General features: G+C 51.1%; 1 protein-coding gene across 8 annotated transcripts in view; it reads left to right on the top strand.

The window, feature by feature from the left end:
* Window positions 1-25,126, top strand: part of MMD2 (monocyte to macrophage differentiation associated 2) — a 54,480-nt gene that overhangs the window by 9,089 nt on the left and 20,265 nt on the right. Inside the window, exon 1 of one of the 8 annotated variants that reach the window (XM_021086034.1) lies at window positions 675-2,690. The exons of the other annotated variants lie outside the window; for them this stretch is intronic. The gene's annotated coding sequence lies outside the window, so the exon portion shown is untranslated. Of the gene's footprint in view, window positions 1-674; window positions 2,691-25,126 lie in introns of those variants that run through there. 8 annotated transcript variants of the gene reach the window in all.

Here is a 25,126-nt window from a genome sequence, read left to right as displayed (position 1 = left end):
CTGGGGGATGGAGGCTGCAGGTGCAGATACTCAGGACGGAGCTCGGCTCCACGCCTGCTGCGTGATCTTGGCTGGGTGTCTCCACCTCTCTGGACCTCTGCCGGTTGATCTGTAAGACAAGAGAGTGAGTCTAAATGAGTTCCAGATTTGGATAGCGGTGCCGCCCCCTCTGTAACTGGACTAGAACTCACCAGCTGGGCAGAGGGCTGGACCATGAGCCCTCATTTTCCTGCTTGGGCTGATGCTGCTTCTGGGGGCGCGGAGTCCAGCGATGGAGTGGAGAGCAGTGATTAGAACTATTTCTGTTTCCTTTACTACCGTCCGATGCCCAGATTCCAGCCTTAATCAAGGCTTTGGGATTGAGCAAATTTAATAGTATATCCACTTCTGTTCAATATTTCTATATCATACAAGCCACAGAGGTAGTTTTAAATTTTGGGGTGCTGATTCCGTTTCATGTGTGGCTAATTTCCCATCTTATTGTCATGAAAAGGTAAAAAGAAAGAGGTGAAATGAATCATAAGAATATATTTTAGGAGTTCCCATCATGGCGCAGTGGAAACAAATCCAACTAGGAACCATGAGGTGGCGGGTTTGATCCCCCGCCTCGCTTTGTGGGTTAAGAATTTGGCATTGCCGTGAGCTGTGGTGTAGGTTGCAGATGCGGCTCAGATCCCGCATTGCTGTGGCTGTGGTGTAGGGCAGTGGCTGGAGCTCCGATTCGACCCCTAGCCTGGGAACCTCCATATGCCATGGGTGCGGCCCTAAAAAGTTAACTCCTTATATCCAAAGGCTATTCAATATGTAATCTATATAAACAAACTAGATATTTTATGAGTTTTTAAAAACTGGAAGTCTTCAAAATCTGGTGTATTTTATACTTACAGCCCCTCCCAGGCTGAACTAGCTCTGTTTCAAGCGCTCAAGAACCACCTGTGGTCCGTGACTGCCATATTGAAAAGGACGAGAATGTTCTCCAGGATGAGAGTTGGGGTGTTTGTCTCAGTCCACTCAGGCTGCCATGACAAAGTGCCGTAGACTGGAAGCCTGACAAACAATGGGAAATGCCTTCTCACAGTTCTAGAGGCTGGAGGTCTGAGAACAGGGTGCCAGCATAGTCAGGTTCTGGTCCAGGCCCTCTTCTGGGTTATAGGCTGCTGACTTCTTGTACCCTCATATGTTGAAAGAGGAGGAGCTAGCTTTTTGGCCTCTTCTTATAAGGACGCTAATTCCATCTATGAGGGCTCCACCCTCATGACCTAATTATGTCCCGAGGCTCCTACCTCCAAATACCATCACATTAAGGTTTAGATTTCAACATACGAATTTTGGGGGGGGGGCATTTAGCAGTGCTCCTAGTTAAATGCTGTTTGACACTGTCAAAGATGCTTTCCCTCTCTGAGTCTCTGTTTCCTCAATGGATGGTTGGATCAGCTGATCTTTAAGGTTCTAATCCAAGGTCCCTGCATTGTGTAGCTACATCCAGAGACATACTTATCATAAAGCTACAGGAATTAAAGACAGGGCTAGGTAAATTGACCAATGGAATAGACAGGCCAGAAACAGAATTATGCATATAGAGGCATTTGGTCAACCCAGGCAAGGATGGTCTGTTGAATAAGTGAGATAATTAGTTATCCAGATGGAAACCAGACAACTGGAACCCTGCCTCACACCCTACAGAGAAACCATTTCTAGATGGATTAAAGACTGCAAGTGAGGCGCCCCCTGGTGGCTCAGTGGGTGAAGGATCCAGCGTAGTCACTGCAGTGGCTCAGGTCACCCATCTGGTGCAGGTTCGATCCCTGGTCCTAGAACTTTCACATGTCCTGGGTGTGGCCAAAAAATAAGATTTATAAGTGAAAAAAAAAAAACACTTCCAAACTTCTCAAAAATCTAAAACGATATCTTTTGGAAATTGATGCTAGGTAAAGATTTCTGAAGGCAAAATTACAAAAAGTACAAACCATAAAAGATTGATTGGCTGGACTACATTAAAAATGACATCTTTTTATTCACCAAAAAATGCCAGGAAGACAGGAGAAGGTAAACCGCAAACTTGAAGGCTCTGTTTGCAACACATTTACCCCAACGAGTCATTAATATCCAGTATTTAGAAAGAGCTGCCATGAGGAAAAGGCAAATAACCCAAGAGAAAATGTAAAAAGAACACAGATGAGCAGTGAGCCCGTAAAAAGCTGCTCACTTGCGCTAGGGATCAAGGAAATGCAAAACTAGAGCCCGTGGAGTGACAGTCTAATATTCAGGCTGTAAGAGGTCTGACCGTTCTGTTGCAGCAACTTCGGAAGACAGCAGTTATCATGTCAGCTTGGACATGGCCCCTCTCTTCTGGGGGTCTACCCCAGAAAAACTCAGCACATGGGCACCTGGGGAGATGGACCAGAATCTTCTGAGCAGCCTCGTTCAAGGCGAGCAAGACCTGGAGACAGCCCAGGGGCCCACGGTGGTGGAATGGTGTGTCTTTGTACAGTGGACTAGCAATCCTGCAATGCAAACGAACTCCAGTTCCAGGCAACAGGATGGCTCCAGCTCATAGACGCGTTGAATGAGAGCAACACAAAAGAAAGTCTGAGTCCAGCTGTGTGATGCTTGAAACCTGGCAAACCAGCAGGGTTGTTCGGGAAGGCAGAGGTTGCATGTACAAAGCCAGAAAATGTTTACAGGATCAGGTTAGTGGTTCCCTCGAAGGGAGGGAGGGAAAGATACACAGGGTGCTTCCGGGCTCTTATAATTATTGAGAGGAAAAATAAGCTGGGTTCCCTATGTCCTAGAAGCCAGCGAGGTCACACATTCCCTGGGAGAGCCTCAGGTGGCCTCACCTCGCTGCAAGGAGGCTGGGAAGTGTGTTCCGTCTGTCGCTGTCCCCTGCCGCCTCCAGCCCGGAGCAGCACCTGGCACCTGCCCAGTTCCTGGTTAAAATCTGTGGCATGAATCTTAGCTGTGTGACTTTGGATGAGAGAATTTACCTGGGAAGACATCCGTCCCGTCTCTCGCTTAATGCAATGTGACTTTAAACGGGGGTCATTATAAAATACCAGTGTGGTTATAAATGGAGCACATGCTCCTTGAAGAACAAGTGTTATTTATTTTTATTTTTGAATTTTAAAATTAAAATAATTTTTGGCTGCGCCTGTGGCATGCAAATTTCCCAGGCCCAAGCTTGAATCTGTGCCGCAAGATCGACCCAAGCCACTGCAGTGCCAGTGCTGAATCCTTAATCCACTGGGGCCCAGGGAACTCTGGGGAAAATTTTTTAAATTGGAGGGAGTGGCTATGAAAGTGAAAGCAGCAGACCCTTAATCTCATGGTCTTGAAATGATCACAGTTAAACATAATGATTTTTCTTCTAGTCTTTTTTTCTACAGATAATTTACAGCTGGCACTGTATCTTGATTTAAAAAAAGTTTTTTTTTTTTTGTCTTTTATCTTTTTAGGGCCACACCTGCGGCATACGGAAGTTCCCAGGCTAGGGGTTGAATTGGAGCTGTAGTTCCCAGCCTATACCACAGCCACTGCAACGCTGGATCCTTAACCCACTGAGCAAGGGCAGGGATCGAACCAGAGTCCTCGTGGATGCTAGTGGGGTTCGTTAACGGCTGAGCCACAACGGGAATGCCGACTCTGAAATTCTGAAGGTCACCGGTTTCGTAAACGTTTGTGTGTTTTCAGGTGATGAAGGTCAGGTGCGGGAAGCATCTGGCGGGCACCTGGTTGGCAGTTACTGCTCCAAAGCAGTGGTTATTTTTATGTCATGGTTACTGTTACTCAGTCTGTCTTTTTCCAGAGAGGATTTGAGGTGGTTTATAAAAGGCAGCATCCTCCAGATGCTCGGGGCTGTTGGAGCGATTCTTCCATCTCAGCAACGCTTTCTCTGACTTCGGCAGGTGTCTGCGTGGGTGGAGGTGGGGATTGCGGGCGCTTCTGCCTTGCTGGGCTGCAGCGCGTCAGGGGGGCACAGGGCTTCGTGGAGTTGGCGGGGACCCACACTTTCTGCATCTATGTCCTCTCCTTTCGTCTCGTCCTGGGAGTCGCTGCAATTTGTATTCCTCTTTGGTTTGCCTGAGGTCTCAGATTGGTGGGATGCGTACCTGGTTTGGACTCTGCCTTTCTGCCTCCTATGCGACTGTGGGGAAGAATGACAGTTCTCGTCACCCACAGCCTTGCCTGTGATCGACCTCCCCACCAGACCTGGGGCTTAGAATTCCGAGTCCTGGAGTTCCCGTCGAGGCTCAGTGGTTAACGAATCCAACTAGGAACCATGAGGTTACGGGTTCGATCCCTGGCCTTGCTCAGTGGGTTAAGGATCTGGCGTTGCTGTGAGCTGGAGTGTAGGTCGCAGATGCAGCTCAGATCCCGCGTTGCTGTGGCTCTGGCGCAGGCCGGCAGCTACAGCTCTGATTCGACCCCTAGCCTGGGAACCTCCATATGCCGCGGGAGCCTAGAAAAGGCAAAAAGACAAAAAAAAAAAAAAAGAAAAGAAAAAAAAAAAAAAAAGAATTCCGAGTCCTCCCATTGCCCACACCCTTGCAGGGACTGGCAGGGCTCTCAGAACATGTTACCTGGGCATCAGCCCCTTTCACACATTCGCTGACGGGCCCACCCCAACAAAATGGGCTTGATCCTCCTTCTAGACAAATACACTTCTCTGGTGACAAAATAGAACACTCTGAAATGGGTTCCCTCGTGTGACTGAAGCCTGGCTGCTATCAAAGACAGCTGAGTGTAGTTAATTTTTACACGCGTCTTTGGCGTTGGTTGCTGGGCAGCGATGCTCGGATGAGTAATAAAGACATACAGTTTATTAGTTATTATGTCTGTCATATGATTTTTCTTAACGTCACTGCAGCAAAGTCATTAATTATAGTCAAGATTTTCACTTAAATTTGAGTTCTATTCATAGTAAACAAAGGAGTTCCTGTTGTGGCTCAGTGGTAACAAACCAGACTAGTATCCATGAGGATGTGGGTTTGATCCCTGGCCTCAATCAGTGGGTTAAGGATCTGGCATTGCCATGAGCTCTGGTGTAGGTCACAGATGCCGCTCGGATCTGGTGTGGCTGTGGCTTTGGTGTAGGCCGGCCGGCAGCTAAAGCTCTGATTCAGCCCTTAGCCTGGGAACTTCCATGTGCCACAGGTGCGGACCTAAAAAGACCAAAAAAAAAAGTAGTCAAAATGTGTTCGGGCCAGGATGGTAGCACTAGCCACCTGTGGCTTTTTTGTTTGTTTGGTTTTGGTTTTTAGAGCTGCACCCGTGGTGTGTGGAGGTTCCTAAGCTAGGGGTCTAATCGGAGCAATATCTGCTGGCCTGTGCCAGAGCCACAGCAGCACCAGATCCGAGCCATGTCTGTGACCTACACCACAGCTCATGGCAACGCCGGATCCTTAGCCCACAGAGTGAGGCCGGGGATCGAACCGCAACCTCATAGTTCCTAGTCGGATTCGTTTTCACTGCGCCACCTCGGGAACTCCCACCTGTGGCTTTTTAAAAAGTAAATCTAGGGAACTATATCCAGTCACTTGTGATGGAACATGATGGAGGATAATGTGAGAAAAAGAATATATGTGTATGTGTGACTGGGTCCCTTTGCTGTACAGTAGAAATTGGCAGAACACGGTAAAGCAACTCTAATGGAAAACATAAAAATCATAAAAAAAAGACACAAAGAAACAGTACACTTCACCCCCCCCAAAGTAAATCTAGGAGTTTCCTGGTGGGTCAGTGGGTTAAGGATCCAGCATCATCACTGCTGTGGCATGGATGTGATTCCTGGCCAGTGAACTACCACATGCCATGGGCACAGCGGCCCCCCCCCACCAAAAAAAGTATATGTAAATACATTAAAGTAAAATAAAATTAGAGAGGTCGTCCCTCCATCACATCAGTCACATTTCCAGTTCTCTTTGGCCACATGGCCAGTGGCTGCTGTAGGACGGCACAGGCAGAGAGCGTGTCCATCATGGCAAAGCTTTCTCTTGGAGAGCACCCGTCCGAAAGATGAACATGAGAAATACAGTTCACTCCCACACAAATGTAAATTAAAGCAAAGGTAAGAGACTAACAATTTAAATGATTTTGAATTCTAAAATGTTCAGACATTTCTATTAAGTTTCAAAGTCAAGATACAAATTAAGAGAAGTATAAAAGTTTAGAGTCAAAAAGCAAGTAGGAGTTCCCGTCGCAGCTCAGCGGTAATGAACCAGACTGTGTCCATAACGACGCAGGTTCGATCCCTGGTCTCGCTCAGTGGGTTAACGATCCGGCATTGCCGTGAGCTGTGGGGTAGGTCACAGGCTCGGCTTGGATCCTGCGTTGCTGTGGCTCTGGCGTAGGCTGGTGGCTACAGCTCCGATTTGACTCCTAGCCTGGGAACCTCCCTATGCAGCGGGTATGACCCTAAAAAGGACAAAAAAAAAAAAAAGTAAATAAATCTGAAATATTTCGATTTTTTTTGAACACGTAGTGGAAACCTATTTTATGAAAATGAAGCCGCTCAGGTCTAGAGTTCAGTGTCCACCCAGTTGCCAATGTAAAGAATGGAAATTATGTCTTATGCAAGGTACGTCTAGTCTTGTACAAACACAGATTCGCAAGTACACATACAAACTCATTAATATTGTCCGTAGTCCTCCAATTCCAGGGCACCTCATGAGTGTCTCTGAAACCTGGAACGGAAATGGGCAGAGAAGCAGATTGATGCGGGAGACGGCTGGGCTGTGACTCTTTCCTGGGCTGGAAGGGAAGGCTTTCACAGATGAGTTATACTCGTCTCTCGGGGGGAGTACTTCCAGGCGTCCTTCGGATACTGAAATCTGGGGATGCTCGAGTGCCTTACAGGTGGCCCTCTGTATGTGTGGGTTCCCGGGTGTCAGCCACCTGCGGGTTGTGTAGTAGTTTCCTTCTGTGGTTGGTTGAATCCCTGGGACATGGAACCTGAGAATACGGAGGACCAACTGTAGCTTGCCTTTTGCTTACCTAAGTGCCTCTGCGGCTCACCTCCTCCTTGTTTGCAGTGCCAGACGTGGCATCACTCACACACCCTCATGGCATTTGGACGTAATCAGTTTCATCGGAATGCGTGGTGGAATGTGCCCCTTTTAAGTGTGCACCTGGATGGCATTAAGTACCTTCCCCTGCTGTGCAGCCACCACCACCCTCCACATCCAGGACTTTTTCATCTTCCGAAGCTGAGACTCTGTCCCCGTTAAATACCGACTTCCCATTTCCCCCTCCGCTGGCCTGGCACTGATCCTTCTGCTTTCTGTCTGTTTGGCTCTGACGACTCTGGGGACCTCAACTGAGTAGAATACTGCAGTGCTTGTCCCTTTCTGTCTGGTTCCTTTCACTCCGCATAATGTCCTCAAGTCTCATCCATGTGGGAGCAGGTGTCAGAATTTTCTTCCTGTTTGAAAAAAGTTCATTGAAGTATAATTGATTTGGGGTATTGAGTTAATTTCTGCTGTACAGCAAAGTGAGTCAATTATACCTGTATATACATTTCTTGACATGTTTTTTCCCATTATAGCTGATCACTGGTGGTTGAATAGAGTTCCCTGTGCTATACAGTAGACCCTTGTCTATCTATTCTATATATAATATTTGCATCTGCTAATCCCCAGCTTCTGATCCATCCCTCCTCCCCCACCACCCCTGCAACCACAAGTCTGTTTCTATGTCTGTGAGTCTGTTTCTGTTTTGTAGATAAGTTCACTTGTGCTATATTTTAGATTCCACATAGAAGTGATATCATATGGTACTTGTCTTTCTCTTTCTGACTTAATGCACTTAGTATGAGAATCTCTAGTATTATTTTTATTATTCCAGATTCATGGCATTATTTCATTCTTTTTTATGACGGATGTTCCATTATATATATATGTGTGTGTGTGTGTGTGTGTATATATATATCGCACACATCTATCTGTCTATATATCACACATCTTTGTCGGTTCACCTGTCAGTAGCCATTTAGGTTGTTTCCGTGTCTTGGCTATTGTGAATAGTTCTGCGATGAACATATGGGTGGATGCATCTTATTGAATTATAGTTTTGTCTGGATCTATGCCCAGGAGTGGGATTGCTGGCTCATATGGCAGTTCTGTATTTAGTTTTTTAAGGAACCTCCAAACTGTTTTCCATAGTGGCTGCACCAGTTTACATTCCCACCGGCAGTGCAGGAGGGGTCCCTTTGCTCCACCCTCTCCAGCATTTATTATTTATAGGCTTTTGAAGGATGGCCATTGTCACCAGTGTGAGGTAGGACTTCATTGTAGGCGCCTCCTTTTTAAGGCTGAATGACATTCCATTGGATGGATATGCAGCCATCTTTTGTTCCGAGGACATAGGACAGGAGCTGTGGGGGAGTGCTTCCTGGGGCCTCCTGTGTTATTTATAGAGTGGATATCCAGGGTGACGGCTTACAGTGCTAGCAATGCGTGCTGGGTCCCTCGTGCCCGAGGTACTCAAAGCTCCTTAACAAGTTAATTTGTCTGTGTTTGTGAGAGAGGACCCTCTAAACCCTGATCCACAGCTTCTGCTACCGACTTATAGCACTTGTTAGGAATGCAGTCTTGAGCTCCACCTCAGATCTATGGAATCAGAATCTTCATTTTCATAAAATGCTGGAATGATGCATGTGTGCATGAAACAACTGACCTAAAGGACAGGCTTGGGGACAGAGTCCCTCTTATTTAGGGGTGGTACTGCCTGAATGTTGCTCTAATAGAATTATCAGATACATAGCACACCTGCTGCCTTTCTTCCCTTGTGCCCAGGGCAGACATCACTAGTCAATCATGAGCTTGGACTTCGTTCTTCCTATTGAGCAGAGGGAGTCTCAGATTCTTCAACCTGGCACTCCTGGCCAAAAGAGAAGCAGATCAAGAAGATGACCAGGGGAGTTCCCCCTGTGGGCACAGTGGGTTAAGGACTCAGCATTGTCTCTGTGGCAGCTCAGGTCGCTGCCGAGGGTGGGTTTGATCCCAGGCCCAGGAACTTCCATATGCGGTGGAAGAAAAAAGAACATGACCAGCTAGGTGCAATAAGAAGTGTGGATTGAGATTTGGGGAGACTCATTCCTAGTGCCCCAGGCTGCCTCTTTGCCACTATTTTTCTTATTAATTGCCATCACAGTATTGACATCTACCCCTTGCAGAGAGTTTTGTACGTTCTAGGCTTTGTTCTAGGGACCACGTGGATTGATGCGAATCCATTCTGGATGATGCCAGGTAAGAAGACAGGTACAGATGAAGCTGACAGGGGTGCTGGTCTGAAAGATCTGTCTGACCTCAAGTCTGAGTTTTTGCCTTCCTGCAGGGATGCCAGCCCTTCCTTCAAGGGACCCCCCTCCCTGCAGAGGACTCCAGGCTGCCAGAGCTCGCAGGCTGAAATCCAGAACCCTGCAGCCCCCTCCCTGGCTACTAGATGAGCAGGAGGGCCACTGGAGGTGACCACAGAGGGCTGGCTTTGCTCCCAGGAAGTGCAAATGTGGACAATATTCGCCTCTCCGCCCCCCTGCCCCGCCCCATGCCTAAGTGAAGAGCCTTTTTTTTTTTTTTTTGCTGTTCAGTGCTGCATGTGCAGCACATGGGAGTTCCCAGGTTAGGGGTCTAATTGGAGCTACAGCTGCTGGCCCACACCACAGCCACAGCACCTCAGGATCTGAGCCACACCACACCACAGCTCATGGCAATGCTGGATCCTTAACCCACTGAGCGAGGCCAGGGATCAAACCTACATCCTCATGGATATGCGTTCGTGAAACAGGGAAAATGATGCTTCCCCTGGAAGGTTGTTTGGAGGAAGTGCATGTAAACTGGCATAGAGTGAGTACCGATTAAGCCATGGGCGGGTAGTGCAGGATGGGCGCTGGCTGCTGTGCGGGTCGCCCAGGGGAGCTGTCCTTTCAGCACCAGCAGGTCTCTACTCACTGGCCTCTGTCAGGACTGGACACCTGAGCTGACAGATACGCAGGGAGACTTGGGAAGGGACATTTGTCCAGAAACCCTCCTATAGCAGCAGTGCAGAAATGCACCTTCCTGTTCCCTCCAGACACAGCCCACCCCTCCAGATTTGTCCCAAGCTCCAGTCTTGGGCAGGGGAGGCTATGGCAGGTCTCACATCTTTGCTCACCGTTCCCCGTCCAGACAGCAAGCCACTTGGGGCAGGGGTGGGCTGGGGGCTGTTCAACCCCGCTTTGTCCCTTGAGGAGCCAGCGTGGTCTGGGATGTGGTGGGCACATGCCAGGCTTGTCCACTGGTTGGGCATCCACAGTTGGTTAGTTGGTTCATTGATTCATTCACAAACCTTAGGGAGAGCCAGGGCTGTGGTGCGGGAATGAATCCTATGCAAAGCTTGATCCCACCCCTCCAGAAGCTCAAAGTTTAGGGGAGGACTTGGCCTGCTAATAATGTGTGAACAAATGCATAATAGAGGTATCGATAAATATTCTGGAAATATAGGTATGGTTTCCGCTTGAGTGCCTGGGTGAGGAAGGGTTTGAGGGTAACTTTGGGACTTTTGGTTGTAAATAACAGAAGCCTCAGTTTGAATTGGGTTAAAGCAAATGAGAGAGGGAGGGGGACAAAGAGGAAAGGGGTATTGGGGAGGAGAAAGAAAGAAAAAAATGTTGGTATTCAGAAATGAGAAGCCTATGGGTTCAGGTACAGCTGGATCCAGGGTCTCAAGGAGCCTGTCTCACTCCATCTCTGGTCTCTGTTTGCTTTGGTGACTGCATTCTCTGGATTGCTCACAGCTCTCGTGGATGGAGAATTTCTTGCTGGATCATTCAGGATCACCATAACCCTGAAACCCCCTTGTCTTGGCTTGGATTTCATGTCCATTCTTGGACCTGTTGCTGGAGTCAGAGAAAAGACCATGCCAGTTCAAGGTCACAGCCCTTCTTTTAGGGCTTGGAGATTGGGAGTTGGGCATGGCTTGGAATGGTGGAGTGCAGCTCCACCTGAACCCGATGGAGTGAGAGCAGGGAAGGGGTGGCCCCAAACAAAAGTGGGGCCATTGATTAAAGGGGGGATAGATGCTGGACAGGCAGAAACCACCAGTTCCTGTAGAGAGCTATAGAGAGGTTGGGGCATTTCTGTGGGTCCTACGGGATGAATAGGAGTTTAGCAGGGAGGCTGGCAGGTGCAGAGGGAAAGATGTTCCTGGAAGAGGGTAGAGCATGGAGGGGGGATGTGTGGGGACACTCAGGGAAGTGCGGCTGGTGCTCAGACTGCAGTGGGGAGGATACCATCTCTGTTCCCCAAGGTCCCCTGGGCTGTGTCCAGCAGCTGACCTTTCCCCCGTGGGCTCTCTGGCACTGCTGAGGCTTTTACGCTGGGAGTGGAATGATTCGGGTTCCAGAGGGAGAAGAACTCGAGGGAGAGAGGCTCCTTCAGAGACTATCGCAGTGATAAAAATGGGGGAGCCTCCTGGGATCCTGTGGGGGTGGAGCCTCACACAGGAACTCACTGGGAAGGGTTGCCCACTTCATTTCTTGGCTCTGGAGGTGGGGGTGTGGCTTCCCGGCCAATATGCCTCTTTACGGCAAAGTCTTCCGTGTCTGTTTCCCCAGTCCCAGGGTGCCCACTTTCAGCATGAGATTTACAAAATGGAATGTAACCTTACAAAAGGAAGGGCGTTCTGATACAAGGTTCTGCTACTGAGCGTAATAAACAAAATGCTATTATTGCATCCTGCTCATAAGCTAACGAGCAAAAGGACAAATCCTGTATGATTCCACTTCCATGCATCTTGAGAGTCATCGCAGAGACAGCAAGTAGAAGGCTGGACACCAGGGGCTGGGGGAGGGGCAGGGGTGAGTGTGTCATGGATACAGAGTTTCAATTTGGGAAGACGGAGTGGTTCTGGGTGTGGAATGCAGTGATGGTTGTACAACCATGCAAGTGTGCTCAATGCCACAAAATGACATGTTTAAAAATAGTTACAATGGTAAATTTTATGAGTATTTTATTAGTTAGAAAATTTATGAAAAATAACACCTAGTAGAAAATGGTGACCTATGCAGGTCATTTATTAAATGTGAGAGGGACATTAGCATTGATGCAGTATTTTTTTTTTTTTTTTGGCACGTGGACGTTCCTGAGCCAGATATCAAACCTGAGCCACAGCTGTGACCTGAGCCACTGCAGTGACAATGCCAGATCCTTAACCTGCTGAATCACAAGGGAGCTCCAATGCGGTATTATTTTTCCTTTTTTTTTTTTTTTTTTTTTTTTTTGCTTTTTAGGGCTGTGCCCGTGGCATATGGAAGTTCCCAGGCTAGGGTTCGAATCGGAGCTGCAGCTGCCAGCCTACACCACAGCCACAGCAATGCAGGATCCCTGACCCACTGAGCGAGGCCAGGGATCAAACCTGCATCCTTATGGAGACGAGTTGGATTTGTTTCCTCTGTGCCACCAGGGAGCTCCCTGATGCAGTATTCTTTAATAAGAGTCTTGCAGACTTTGCTAGTTGCCATATTGCTCTTTCAGTGGCCGCTTGCCAGCTGCAGGATGATTGTGCTGTCACTGTGACATTAACCCTGACCATTGGTTCAGTTGGCATCCGTGGTTGCTCTCCTAAAGTTACCATTTGTTTGGGTACTAAAAGAGCATAGCAGGGGAGGGGAGTATTTGGAGATTATGCAAACATTCATTCCCCTCCTCATATTATGAAAACTTGTGCTCAACAAGTAGAGAGAATGGGGGAGTTTCCCACTGTGGCTCAGCAGGTTAAGAACCTGACGTAGTGTCCCTGAAGATGTGGGTTTGATCCCTGACCTTGCTCAGTGGGTTGTGGATCCAGCGTGGCTGTGGCTGTGGCTGTGGTGTAGGCTGGCAGCTGCAGCTCTGATTTGACCTCTAGCCTGGGAACCTCCAGAGACCACGGGTACGGCCCTAAAAAAAAAAAAAAAAAAAAAAATAGAGAGACTGGTGTATCGGACCCCATAGCCGAACAGTAGCTTAACCACAACTAACAGTTACTAATGAACAGATACTAACGTTTTGCCCCACGTGCGTTGTCTCTGTGCCTTTTCTCTGCTGAAGGCATTGGAGAGAAACCCCAGATGGTGGTATTTCCGCCCGCATCTCTAACGGGTAAGGATTACTTCCGCCACCCCAAGACCCCGTCACACCTGCTGGCACGGGCAGTACGTCCCAGCACTGTTGAGCACTTGCTGCATGGCTCGTGTGGAACGTTTCATTTGGTTTTCGTGAGTTTCCATGGATTTCGCCACAGCTGCCAGAGTAGCCTGCCCCGCCTAGAGGCGTCTTACCTTCAGGACCGGCGTTCTTGGCAAGAAAAGCAGGAACCTTGCCGTCGCTTCCCTCCAGGAGGCAGGAGACATCTGACTGTCCCAACCCTAGTGATGTTGAGGTTGATCGGGGCCAGCAAGGTGATGCCGGCTTCCCTGAACTTGAACTTGACTGTACCGTTGCTCGGCAACCTCTCAGCAGCCGTCTCTGCGCCCGTTGGTTACCCTTGTCTGAATCAATGATTCTGTTCCAGTAGCAGTTTTGTGATTTTTCGGGAGCCTCTGAAGGAAGAACACCCTCAGCTCCAAACACCTCTGCACTTTGTGTATCAGTGTGGAACTGAGGGTTCCTTTCTTTCAGAGAAAGTCCTCCGGGGGAGGCATGGATCAGTCCTGCTCGTGGTGGAGGGAGTCTCAGGCCCCGTGGACGGTGTTTCAGACTCTGTGAAGCCCCTGGGGGTCGTGTGCACAGTGTGTGTGTGTGTGTGTTGCTCGCGTGCGCCTGTGGGTGGATGGATGTGTCCCCGTGTGCATTTTGCTCTAGGAAAGTGTGGGTCTCTGGGGGACTCTTTGGCCCTGAAGGCAGCTGCTTTGCTTGGGAGGTGATGCCTGAATCGTAGGGGTTGGAGTTGGGCTGGAAACTGGCCTCAGGGGACCCCAGGGTCCACTGCCCTGGCAGAATCCCCTGCCTTGAGATGGCACCCTGGACGCCTGGCCGTGGGCCGGACTGGACTGTGCCAGGGCCAGTGGCCCTGTATTAGTGGGGATGGGACATTCCAAGGCCTTTGCCCTGTTCCATGGGCCCTGAAGGGGCCCCTCCTTTCCCGAGGACGAACAGGAGCTTGGATAAATCGATTTCCTGGGAAAAGATTGGCCGCTCCGCGATGCCCCAGTGTTCCAGTGGGAAGATGGGCTCTTGGAGGCGCCTTCTTGTCTGTGGAGTTAGAGCTGCTTTGCCTTGGGTGAGCCAAGGGCTAAAGGTCCCCTGGCGGGGGTGGGGGAAGGTATTTGCTGATCCCCCCACCCTTTATGGCTGCAGCCATGGCTGATGGAAGTTCCAAGGCCAGGGATCGAATCTGAGCCGCCGCTGGGACCTACCCTGCAGCTACAGCAACGCCGGATCCTTAACCCACTGCACAGGGTGGAGGATGGAGGTGGCGCCACTGCAGAGACATGGCAGATCCTTGACCCACTTCACTGCAGTGGGAACTCCAGTATTTTCTGACTCTCTTCAAGTTCCTCCCAGTGGACTCCAGCTTGGGACGTGGCCCCTGTGAGGAGGAGAACGGGTGTCCCACGAGCTCAAGGGAGAGCGTTCGGGACTGTGATCCCATCCTGGCGTCGGGAGGGGAAAGCTGCAGAGAGGGGGATGTGGCCTCGAGGCCCTGGTGCCTAGGTTTAGGAGAGTGAGGGCAGACAGGGTGGTGGCGTGTCCCTTCCAGGGCAGTGGAAGCAGGGGGTGTGGGAGCCTTGCAGACTGTGATGTGCTCTGCAGGTAAGGCGCCTGGGGTCGGGAGCGCCCTCGGCTGCAACTGGAGTAATCTAGAAGCTTCTTGCTTGGCGTGGCTGTGGCCGGTATCCTTGGGGTTTACTCTCAGCTGCTGAGAATCTGCCTTCGTGTGGGTTTCCCCAGAAGGAGACCCAGCGACAAGGAAGCACGGGCAGGGGGCGTGTTTGGGAGGTGATCCCCAGTACAGCAACAGGAGAGTGGGGAGGCGAGAAGAGGAAGAGCACATCGCCACTAAAGGGTTTGTAAAGAAGCAGGTCATGGAGTTCCCTGGTGGCGTAGGGGTTAAGGACCTGACATCATCACTGCTGTGGCTTAGGTTTGATCCCTGGCCCGGGAACTTTTGCATGCCATGGGCACAGGCAATAAAAGGAGCAGCAGCAGCAGGTTGCTGCTGTAGGCGCCAGAGCTTAATTCTGTTTGGGAGACGGGAACACGGCTGGGAGGTCTCTCCACTGGCTGAGGGCAGAGGAGCTGGAGCATCCGTCAGCTCCCGTGAGTCACCGGTGGAGGCGGATTTCCTCTAAGCATTAACTTCTTGGCTCCTGCACGGGGTCTGGATGCTGAGCAGGGGCTGGGCACCCACAGCACCCAGGCGGTGGGTCGACCCCTGGGGCCTGTATCCGCCCTCTGTTACAGAGATCTTGGCAGTGGAGGCCCCACCCTGGAGGTTTCTGGTTCAGAAGGTCTGGGTTCCCACAGCCCCTCCCTCCTGTTACCTTCTGGGAGCTTCCAGTGAGGCAGGAGGGGTTGGGGTGGTCCTGCCGTGGCATGCCTCGTGGTCTCCTCCAGACCTGCCCGGGATCTGGCCCTCCCCCCGCTTCCTGGGGCTCCCCTCCTGTTCCTGCTCCCCTCCCCCCTGGGATTTTGATCCTTGCAACAATTCTGAGCTGGCACCAGCCCATGGACTGTTTTTACCCGACTCTGTTTCCCAAAGGCTGAGCCAAGATGCTGTCTGCTGTCCAGGAGGGGCTGTGAATTCATGAATGGGCTCAAAGCAGCAGCCTGGGGCCGAGCTGGAGCAAAGAGAGGCTCCGAGGCCCGGGGCCAGCTCTGCCCTGGGCTGCCCTCGCCTCTGTGGGACAGACAGACAGACCCCCTTTGTTTTCTGGACAAATGTCTTTAGTCTTCTGTCCCGGAGACTTGGGGCTGCCACGGCCAGGCACTGGTGCAGCCCGGAAGGGGCGGCCACAGCAGTTTCCCTGAGCCTGGGCTCCTGGTTCTCCGGGGGGCTGCAGACCTCGGCTGGGAGACGAAGAAGAAATTGCAGAAGCTCTGAGCCTGGGCCTGGCCGCTCCAGTCCCCACGGATGTGCTTATAAGCCTAGGCCTGCAGGGAGGCGCCGGGGGTGAGCACAGGGCAGGTGGGCAGCAGTTTAGGCCCCACGGGGGGCCGCCCATCAAGACCCGAGGGTGGCGGTCTAGAAAGCACAGCTTTTACGGGCCCTCCCCGACTTGGCCGATTTGAGCCTGGGGCCACTCCGTCTTGTCATCTTTCCTCAAAGTACAACTCCAGGAAAGTGTGTGCCTTTCCCTTATGGCTGGAAAACTGAATACACCCATGGGACCAGCACCCAGCTCAAGTGGCTCAAGGGTCCAGTTGCCAGGAAACCCCTTCATGCCCCCAGGTAACCCCCCTCCCCCGCTCCCAAGGGTGGCCACTGTCCTGGCTTTTATCCTCAAAAGACTCCTGTTGCTGGTTCTTGAAGTTGATATAAATAGCACCAGGATGGAGTTCCCGTCGTGGCGCAGTGGTTATGAATCCGACTAAGAACTATGAGGTTGCGGGTTCGATCCCTGGCCTCGCTCAGTGGGTTAAGGACCCGGCGCTGCCATGAGCTGTGGTGTAGGTTGCAGATGAAGCTTGGATCCTGTGTGGCCATGGCTATGGCATAGGCCCGCAGCTACAGATCCGATTCGACCCTAGCCTGGAAACTTACATATGCTGCAAGTGCGACCCTAAAAAGATCAGATCTGAGCCACAGTTACCACCTAAGCCGAAGCTGTGGCAACCCTGGATCCTTAACTCGCTGTGCTGGGCTGGGGATCGAATCTGTGTCCCAGTGCTCCTGAAACACCACTGATCCTGTTGTGCCACAGCGGGAACTCCTGGGGAAGTGCTTCATACTTGTCGATTTGCTAAAGCTGTTAACTGGCCTCGCCCCTGAAATGGTCTGACTTTGGGCAGCCAAGATCCTGGCTGGATTAACCCATGTCTCTGGAGTCTGTCTAATCCCAAAATTTAAGGTTTTAAAAGCAAGACTGTTCTTAACTTGTTACCTGGAGTCTGAACGACTTCATACATACTCGGAGATGATTGATTTTTCAGTTATTTGCCAAGCATCACGTGCGGCGTGCAGGCTCTGTGTTGGTACCAGGAAGGTGAAAAGGAATCAGGGCTGGTTCTCTGGTTGGCAGTCTCCAGACCGAGGCAGACCCAGAAGCACCCACATAGATGTCATCTGTGCTATGATAGAGGTCCCACAGGCTGCTGTGAGAGTCCAAAGGAAAGAGCCACTGTGGGCCAAAAAATGCTTTCAGAAGAGGAAAGAAGGAAAGAGACTCTAAACAGGCAAATTGAGCAGGGCCTTGAGGTGAGAGAAGGCAGTTTACAATCCAGTCTGGATGGGTGTGAATGTAGGGATCAGGGATGGCTTTTCAGAGGAAGGGCCTTTTGACCTGGGCTCTAAGGGCTGAATAGGAGTTTGCTGGCTGAAGAAGAGGGAAAGGAACTTGTAAGCACAAGAAGGAACAATGTGTGGGAGGCCCACAGGCACAATGACTGTGGGCCAAGGGGAGAAATTCCCTGGGGTGAGGAAAACTGTAGCGAGTGAGTCAGGATAGGAAATACAGGAAGCAGAATCCCCCGGAACATAGGGTCTTCCAGCCATGTGGAAGCTGCCTGGCATTTCTGCACTTGGCCTTGGCACAGGCGTTTATGCTCTGGGTCCTCCAGGGCTTTGCTTTGGCCAGTGGGACCCAGGAGTCTTGGTGTCCCATTAGACAGTGTGGGAAGGATGGACAAAGCCAGGGCTCAGAGGGGCTGGGGATCGCAGAAGACTTGTGGCCAGGGCTGCTCTGACCACTGGCTGATGAGGTGGTGGTTTCTGGAGCTGGGAAAGCCTTCTGTCTCTTCCCTTCCTTTGCCTTCAGCTCCAAAACCCCTCCTCCATCCTGGAGAGGCTGATCAGATACATTATACTATAGTGTGAAAGGCTGATGGCAGAGCCTTTTCCATCAGAACCATGGACAGTGGAATCTACAAACCCAGACAGGTCTGGTTGCTGTCTTAGCAGCACCACTTCTAACTTGGGCTTCACTTCTCCGAATCCCCGTATAAAATGACAAGCATAATCTCGGCCCTGCTCAGTTGACAGCATCCTTGTGAGGCTCAGATAGGAGGAAGGAGTGAAAGCATTTGAGTAATTCTTACTCCAGGAATGGCTGCCTCTCACCTGCCTGGTGCCCGCAGCAGACATCACTAATTCATCACCGTATTCATTTCCTGCCGCACCTAGATTCATCCTCAGACTCCTTTGCACTCCTTTGACTCTCTAATCAGTTGATCAGAATTGATGTGGCTTGAAGTCCATTTGCTGCCCGTGCTGAGCCTGGTGTTCATTTTGTGGTCCCAGGGTCCTGGGACGTCCCTGGTGAGTGGCAGCTGGCACCATCCATGTGGGACCCATGGCCCCCTCCCTGCTGGGCTCCTCCTTCAGCCCACTGCTTCTCAGCCTTGCCTGTACCCTGGGATCGCCTGGGAAGTTTACGAAATACCAATTCCTGGGGAGTCCCTGTGCTGCGGCAGGTTAAGGATCTGGCATTGTCTCTGCAGTGGGGTGGGTTCGATCCCTGGCCTGGTATAGTGGGTTAACAATCCAGCGTGGTGTAGGTCTTGGCTGCATCTCGGATTCCATCCCTGGCCTGGGAACTTCCATATGCTATGGGTGCAGTCCAAAAAAAAAAAAAAAACAAAAAAAAAACACCCAAAATAAAAACATTTAAAAAAATACCAGTACCTGGATCCTCTCCTGCCCCCCCTTCTGTGTCTTAACATTGGGATTTTTTTTCATATCTCCCCATGATTTTTTTTTGTCTTTTTGCCATTTCTTGGGCCGCTCCTGTGGCATATGGAGGTTCCCAGGCTAGGGGTCCAACCGGAGCTGTAGCTGCCAACCTACGCCAGAGCCACAGCAACGCAGGATTGGAGCCGTGTCTGCGACGTACACCACAGTTCACGGCAACGCCGGATCGTTAACCCACTGAGCAAGGGCAGGGATCGAACCTGCAACCTCACGGTTCCTAGTCGGATTCGTTAACCACTGCGCCACCATGGGAACTCCCCTGTGATTCTTATATACAGCAATGTTGGTTCTGGCGCCTTTCTCCAATTTTTTTGGGAGGAGAGGCGGCACACGCAAAGGTGCAGAAGTTCTCAGGTCAGGGATGGGGCCCTCACCACAGCAGTGGCCCAAGCTGCTGCAGTGACAACGCTGGATCCTTAACCACGAGGCCACCACGGAACTCCCTCTTTCTCCAGCCTGCTGGGCGATGGTGTCACTGTGGCCCTGGGCGGCGCAGGATTCTGGGGAGGGATACTGATGGCACTGCTGAGACGCAGCCTGTGTCGCCTCCTGGCTGGCGTGTTAACAGGCAGTCTTCATATGTACACAGCTTTGCCTGTGGCCTGATTTTTTTTCCCGATAAAGTACATGTAACACAAACCTTAGGCTTTTAACTGTTTTAAGTGCACGAAACACTGGGATTGAGCACATTCGTGTCGCCAGCGGCATCCCCAGAACTTTGTCATTTCCCCAAACTGAGCCTCTGTCCCCGTGAAACACGGACTCCCCATCCCCTTCTCTCCCTGCCCCTGGCAGCCACCCTCTGCTTTCTGTCTCTGTGACTCTGACGCCCCCAGGGGCCTCTCGCAAGTGGAATCCTCCAGTATTTGTCCTTCGGTGTCTGGTTTGTTTCACTGAGCATCATGGCCTCAAGGTTCATCCGCATAGTAGCGGGTGTTCGAGTTGCCTTCCTTTTTTTTTTGTCTTTTTGCCTTTTCTAGGGCCGCTCCCGCGGCATATGGAGGTTCCCAGGCTAGGGGTTGAATTGGAGCCGTAGCCACCAGCCTACGCCAGAGCCACAGTAACGCGGGATCCGAGCCGCGTCTGCAACCTACACCACAGCTCACGGCAACGCCGGATCCTTAACCCACTGAGCAGGGCCAGGGATCGAACCCGCCACCTCATGGCTCCTAGTCGGATTCGTTAACCACTGCGCCACCACGGGAACTCCCAAGTTGCCTTCCTTTTTAAGACTAAAAATAACATCCTGTTGTACGGATGGACCTCGTTGTGCTCAGCCGCTCATCCGTCAGTGGACACGTGGGTTGCATCCCCTTTCTGGCTACTGTGAGTGAAGCTGCTCTAAACACGGGTGTGCGAGTGTCTCTTCAAGTCTCTGCTTTCGGTTCTTTGGGGTGTAGAGCCATGGGTAGCGTTGCTGGATCATAGGAGCATTCTCTGGGTCGTGTTTTGAGGAGCCGCCGTATGGTCTGGCACAGCGGCTGCGCCGTTTTGCCTCCCCACCAGTGGTGCACAAGAGCTCCAGTTTCTCCACGTCCTCGCCGACACGTTTTCTGGTTTTTGTTTTGTTTTGTTTTGTTCTGATCATATCTACCCAATGGATATGAAGTGCTGAGGTCTGATGTGTCAGCAAAGTTTCCGGAGTTCTCTTGTTGTGCAGCGGAAATGAATCCAACTAGGAACCATGAGGTTGCGGGTTCGATCCCTGGCCTCGCTCCGCGGGTTAAGGATCCGGCGTTGTTGTGAGCTGTGGTGTAGGTCACAGCCACGGCTTGGATCTGGCATTGCTGTGGCTGTGGTGTAGGCTGGAAGCTGTAGCTCTGATTAGACCCTTAGCCTGGGAACCTCCATATGCTACGGGTGTGGCCCTAAAAAGCAAAAAATAAAATAAAAGAAAGCTTCCTCTTTCCTTACTCAGACCCGTCCTTGCGCCTGTTCTGGGGTAATGGAAGAGGCAGAGAGGGATCATGTCCTGTGTGCCTACTGTGTGCAGGGTACTGCACACATTGTGTCTCATCCTCTGTGAGGCAGCTCTCATTACCCTCCTAGAGCCCGGGTCTCAAGGTTGGACAGCCCTGAGCTGAAATCCTGGCTCCGTCTTTTCCTGGCTGTCTGGCATTCAGCAGGTGATTTGATTTTTCGCGACCTGTTTCTGAGCTGTAAAATGGGTCAGTAACAGGGCCGCTGTCATTGGTTGGAGGACTTATAGTAACAGAGTCATCAGTGTAGGGCATGTGCCATCAGGCGCTGAGAGCTGTGCACTCATCAACCCGTGTCATCCTTTTCGGGTCCTCTGGGGTGGGTGCTGGTAACACGCCCATTGCCCAGATGAGAAAACTGAGGCCTGGAAAGCTTTGGTAACTTGTCCACAGACATGCGACTGGTAAGGGGTGGAGCTGGTGTTGAAGGAGGTGAGAATGGAAGGGTTTTGACGTTGGCACCAGGAAAGGCGGAGATTGCCGTGACGGGACTTCGAAAGGTGGTTCTGGTGTGGACTCAGCGTGGAGAGAGGACAGCGGTAGAGAAAGCCTGCACCTGCTTGGAGAATCCGTGGCAGTCATGAACAGGATGTTGGCAGAAGTACGGACTACACATGCCACTGTGGTGCCACCTCTGATGGAAACAAGGAGTCTGCTATAGGACAGTGGCGAGGAGATCCTTGTTAGAAAGCAGCCGAGGAGTTCCCGTTGTGGCTCAGTGGGTTAAGAACCTGACATAATATCTCTGAGGATGCGGGTTCGATCCCTGGCCTCCTTCAGTGGGCTAAGGATCCGGCATTGCCGTGAGCGGTGGTGTAGGTCACAGATGCGGCTTGGTTCTGGTGTGGCTGTGGCTATGGCATAGGCCAGCAGCTGCAGCTCTGATTCGACCTCTAGCCCATGGCATGCAGAAGGTCCCAAGCCATGCAGCAACCTTCGCCACAGCAGCAACCTGAGCCAGCGCAGTGACAATGCCAGATCCTCAACCCGCTGTGCCACCAGGGAGCTCCCTGGGTGATTCTCAGTATACAGCCAAGATTGAGAAACACTGGCCTGACCTCTTAGAGTCTTAGGCTCTTATAGTTGGAATAACAATAAGTACTTTGGAGGGTGTTGTGGGCTTTAAGTGGGGCACTCTATGGGAGGTACTCAGATGGGTCCAGTAAGAAAACCGTGGGGCTCCTCAGGGGGGGAGCCCCCCAGGGAGCAGTAAAAGGGTGTTTATTCTTTGAGCACCACTGTGTGTCATCTCATAGTACCCACAGCCTAGGTAATAGTATATCCTTCTACACACAAGGGAGCTGCAGCCCAGAGACGTTGAGGTGTCTTCCCTGTGGCACACAGCAGCTAAGGTGACCATGCAGGGAGTTTTGGATGCTTGGCTCCAAAGCCCTGCTCCCTCCGGTTCAGGGTGGGAGTCAACCTTCTGTCTCTCTCCCCCTGCCAGCTCAGGGTGGGAGCACCTCCATGTGGCATTGCCCTCCCCGCCGCCATCAAATGCCATGGCCACGCGGCCATCTCAGGGCAAGGGCTGGCACAGAAGGGGGATCCTGTTCCCCAGAGGGGAGGCAGAAAGAAGGTCCGTTTCCCTCCTTTAGCTGAACCAGCGGCAACTTGCTGGAAATGTTGACTCTTTGAAATTTCCCACAATCTTTAAGGCTGCTTAGCTGACTGCCGGCTCTCTTCCGGAACATTCTACGTTTTATCTCTGCATTTCAGCTGTTAAAAAAAATGACTTCCTTGGGGATGAACAATAAGGTCCTGCCGTAGAGCACAGGGAACTGTATTCGCTGTCTTATGATAAACACAGGGTGAAGGGATATAAAAAAAAGAGGGTGTATATATATATATATATATATATATATATATATATACACACACATATATAATTGAATCACTTTGCTGTACAGCAGAAATCAACATAAATAACATTGTAAATCAATTATACTTTATTTATTTATTTATTTTTGCCTTTTTGTCTTTTTAGGGCTGCACCTGCAGATATGGAGGTTCCTAAGCTAAGGGTCGAATCGGAGCTGTAACCACTGGCCTACACCACAGCCACAGCAATGAGGGAGCCGAGCCACATCTGCAGCCTACACCACAGCTCACGGCAACATTGGATCCTTAACCCACTGAGCAAGGCGAGGGGTCAAACCTGCGTCCTCATGGATGCTAGTCGGCTTCATCAACCGCTGAGCCAGGATGGAAACTCTGAAATCAATTACACTTTAATTAAAGAAAAAAGACTCCCGGAGTTCCCATCGTGGCTCAGTGGTTAATGAATCTGACTAGGAACCATGAGGTGGCAGGTTCGATCCCTGGCCTCGCTCAGTGGGTTAAGGATCCGGTGTTGCCGTGAGCTGTGGTGTAGGTCCCAGACGTGGCTCGGATCCCACATTGCTGTGGCTCTGGCGTAGGCTGGTGGCTATAGCTCCGATTGGACCCCTAGCCTGGGAATCTCCATATGCCGCGGGAGCGGCCCTAGAAAAGACAAAAAAAAAGAAAAAAGAAAAAAAAAAGACTCCCCTGTCTTTCTCCTGTGGAACGGATAAACAAGCCGTTATATATCCATAGGATGGACTAGTTCTCAGCCCTAAAAAGAAGGGAACCAGTGATCCAGGCAACAGCTTGGATGCCTCTCATGTGTGTTAAGTTGAGCGAGCAAAGCCACACTCAAAAGCCTGGGCAGGAAATGAAAAAGGCTAGAAGGGTTAAGACGGTGGCCAGGCATGGCCATGTTTGGAGGGTCCATTTTCTTCGCAGGAAACAAGTTTGTCTTAGATGCATTTGAAATAGAAAATAAGTAAGCCCCTGTTTGGGATTCAAAGCACCGTTTCTTTTCTCTTACGAATCCACTTGACTTGATGCAACCAATTCTCTTTCGACATTCAAACAAAAAAGTCTACGGAGCTACTGTATGACCCCGTTTCTATGATGTTCTGGAAAAGGTGAAGCCGTGGAAGACAGAGGGCAGAGCAGCAGTTACTGGGCTGGGGGAGGGCTTGGGGACCCCGGGGGCAGGAGGGCATTTGTGGGTGGGTGCTGGTTACGCAACCCTCTCATTTGCTAAAACGCATCAAAACCCGGAGCCAAAAAGGGAGATTTTGCTGAATGTGAATCGAAAGGAAAATTGAAACATCAACAGTGAAGCCATTGTCCTCCTCAGATGCCTGCGTCGAGCTTTGTGAAGAAGGAAATTAGGCCACAAGGAGTTAAAGAAAAAGCTCTCAGCTCTTGAGGGCCCTGGGAACTGGCTTTCTTGGGCGTTTGCCCCTGACCCTGGCCCCAGCCTGGCCCCTCTTCTTCTCTGCCTGCCTGCCTCCCTCCCTCTCTTTTTCCCGTTTTCAAAAGCTGCAGCGCCAGTGAAGGAAAGTTTTGTGGGGCCCAGAAATAAATAGATGACTGCCCACCCCGGGTTGCCATGGCGACCGTGACATCACCCTCGGACCCAAGTGGCTGGCATCATTGGTGTTTGTTAAAGAGGCAGGGCAGAGGGCGGCCCGTCACAGGTGGAGGGGACTTGGTTTCCTACCTTGTGAAGGGTGTCCGCTGTGACCTGTCACAGTTGGCCTTGGACCCGCAACCCCAGCCCCATTGGAAGGGGCGGAAGTCAGCCCAGCCTCTCTGGAGCAGAATCTGTCAGAGTTCACACCGTGTGTACCTGTGTTAGGGTCGCCGGGGCTGTGCCAACAAAGGCACATACACGTGGTGGCTTCAACAAGCGACGTTGAGCCTCTTCTGGTTCTGGAGCCTGGAAGTTCCAAGTCAGGCTGTCTGCAGGGTTTGTTCCTTCTGGAGGCTTGAGGAAGGACGTGCTCCAGGCACCCCACCACCCCAGCTCCTGGTGGCTCCCCCATCCTTGGCGTGAAGCTGCCTCCCTCCAATTTCCGCCTCTGTCTTCACGCTGTGGCTCCTCATCTTATGAGGGCCCCTGTCTTACTAGGCTGGGGCTCGACCCTGCCAGTGTGACCTCATCTTAACAAACCGCGTCTGTAACAACCCTTCTAAGAAGATCCCACTCTGAGTACTGGAGGCCAAGACTTCAGCCCAGGAACTTGGGGAGGATACAGTTCAACCCCGAACACTGCTTTCGTTGGTGTTATATTTGCTTTATTGGCATAGACCCAGCATACAGAGGGTACTCAATAAATGCTAAGTGGACAGCACGGCATACAGTAGGCGCTTTATAAATGCTCTGCTCTGTCGTGCAGTGTTCTGAACCATATACTCATGTCTCCTTTCCATGGGTCTTTATAGTGACACTTGGGTGGGGGCTGTTT

Source organism: Sus scrofa, chromosome 3, assembly GCF_000003025.6.
Source record: "Sus scrofa isolate TJ Tabasco breed Duroc chromosome 3, Sscrofa11.1, whole genome shotgun sequence".
Taxonomy (NCBI): Eukaryota; Metazoa; Chordata; class Mammalia; order Artiodactyla; family Suidae; genus Sus; species Sus scrofa.
Note: the sequence above shows the minus strand (reverse complement) of the source record. Positions and strands in the feature narration are given on the sequence as shown.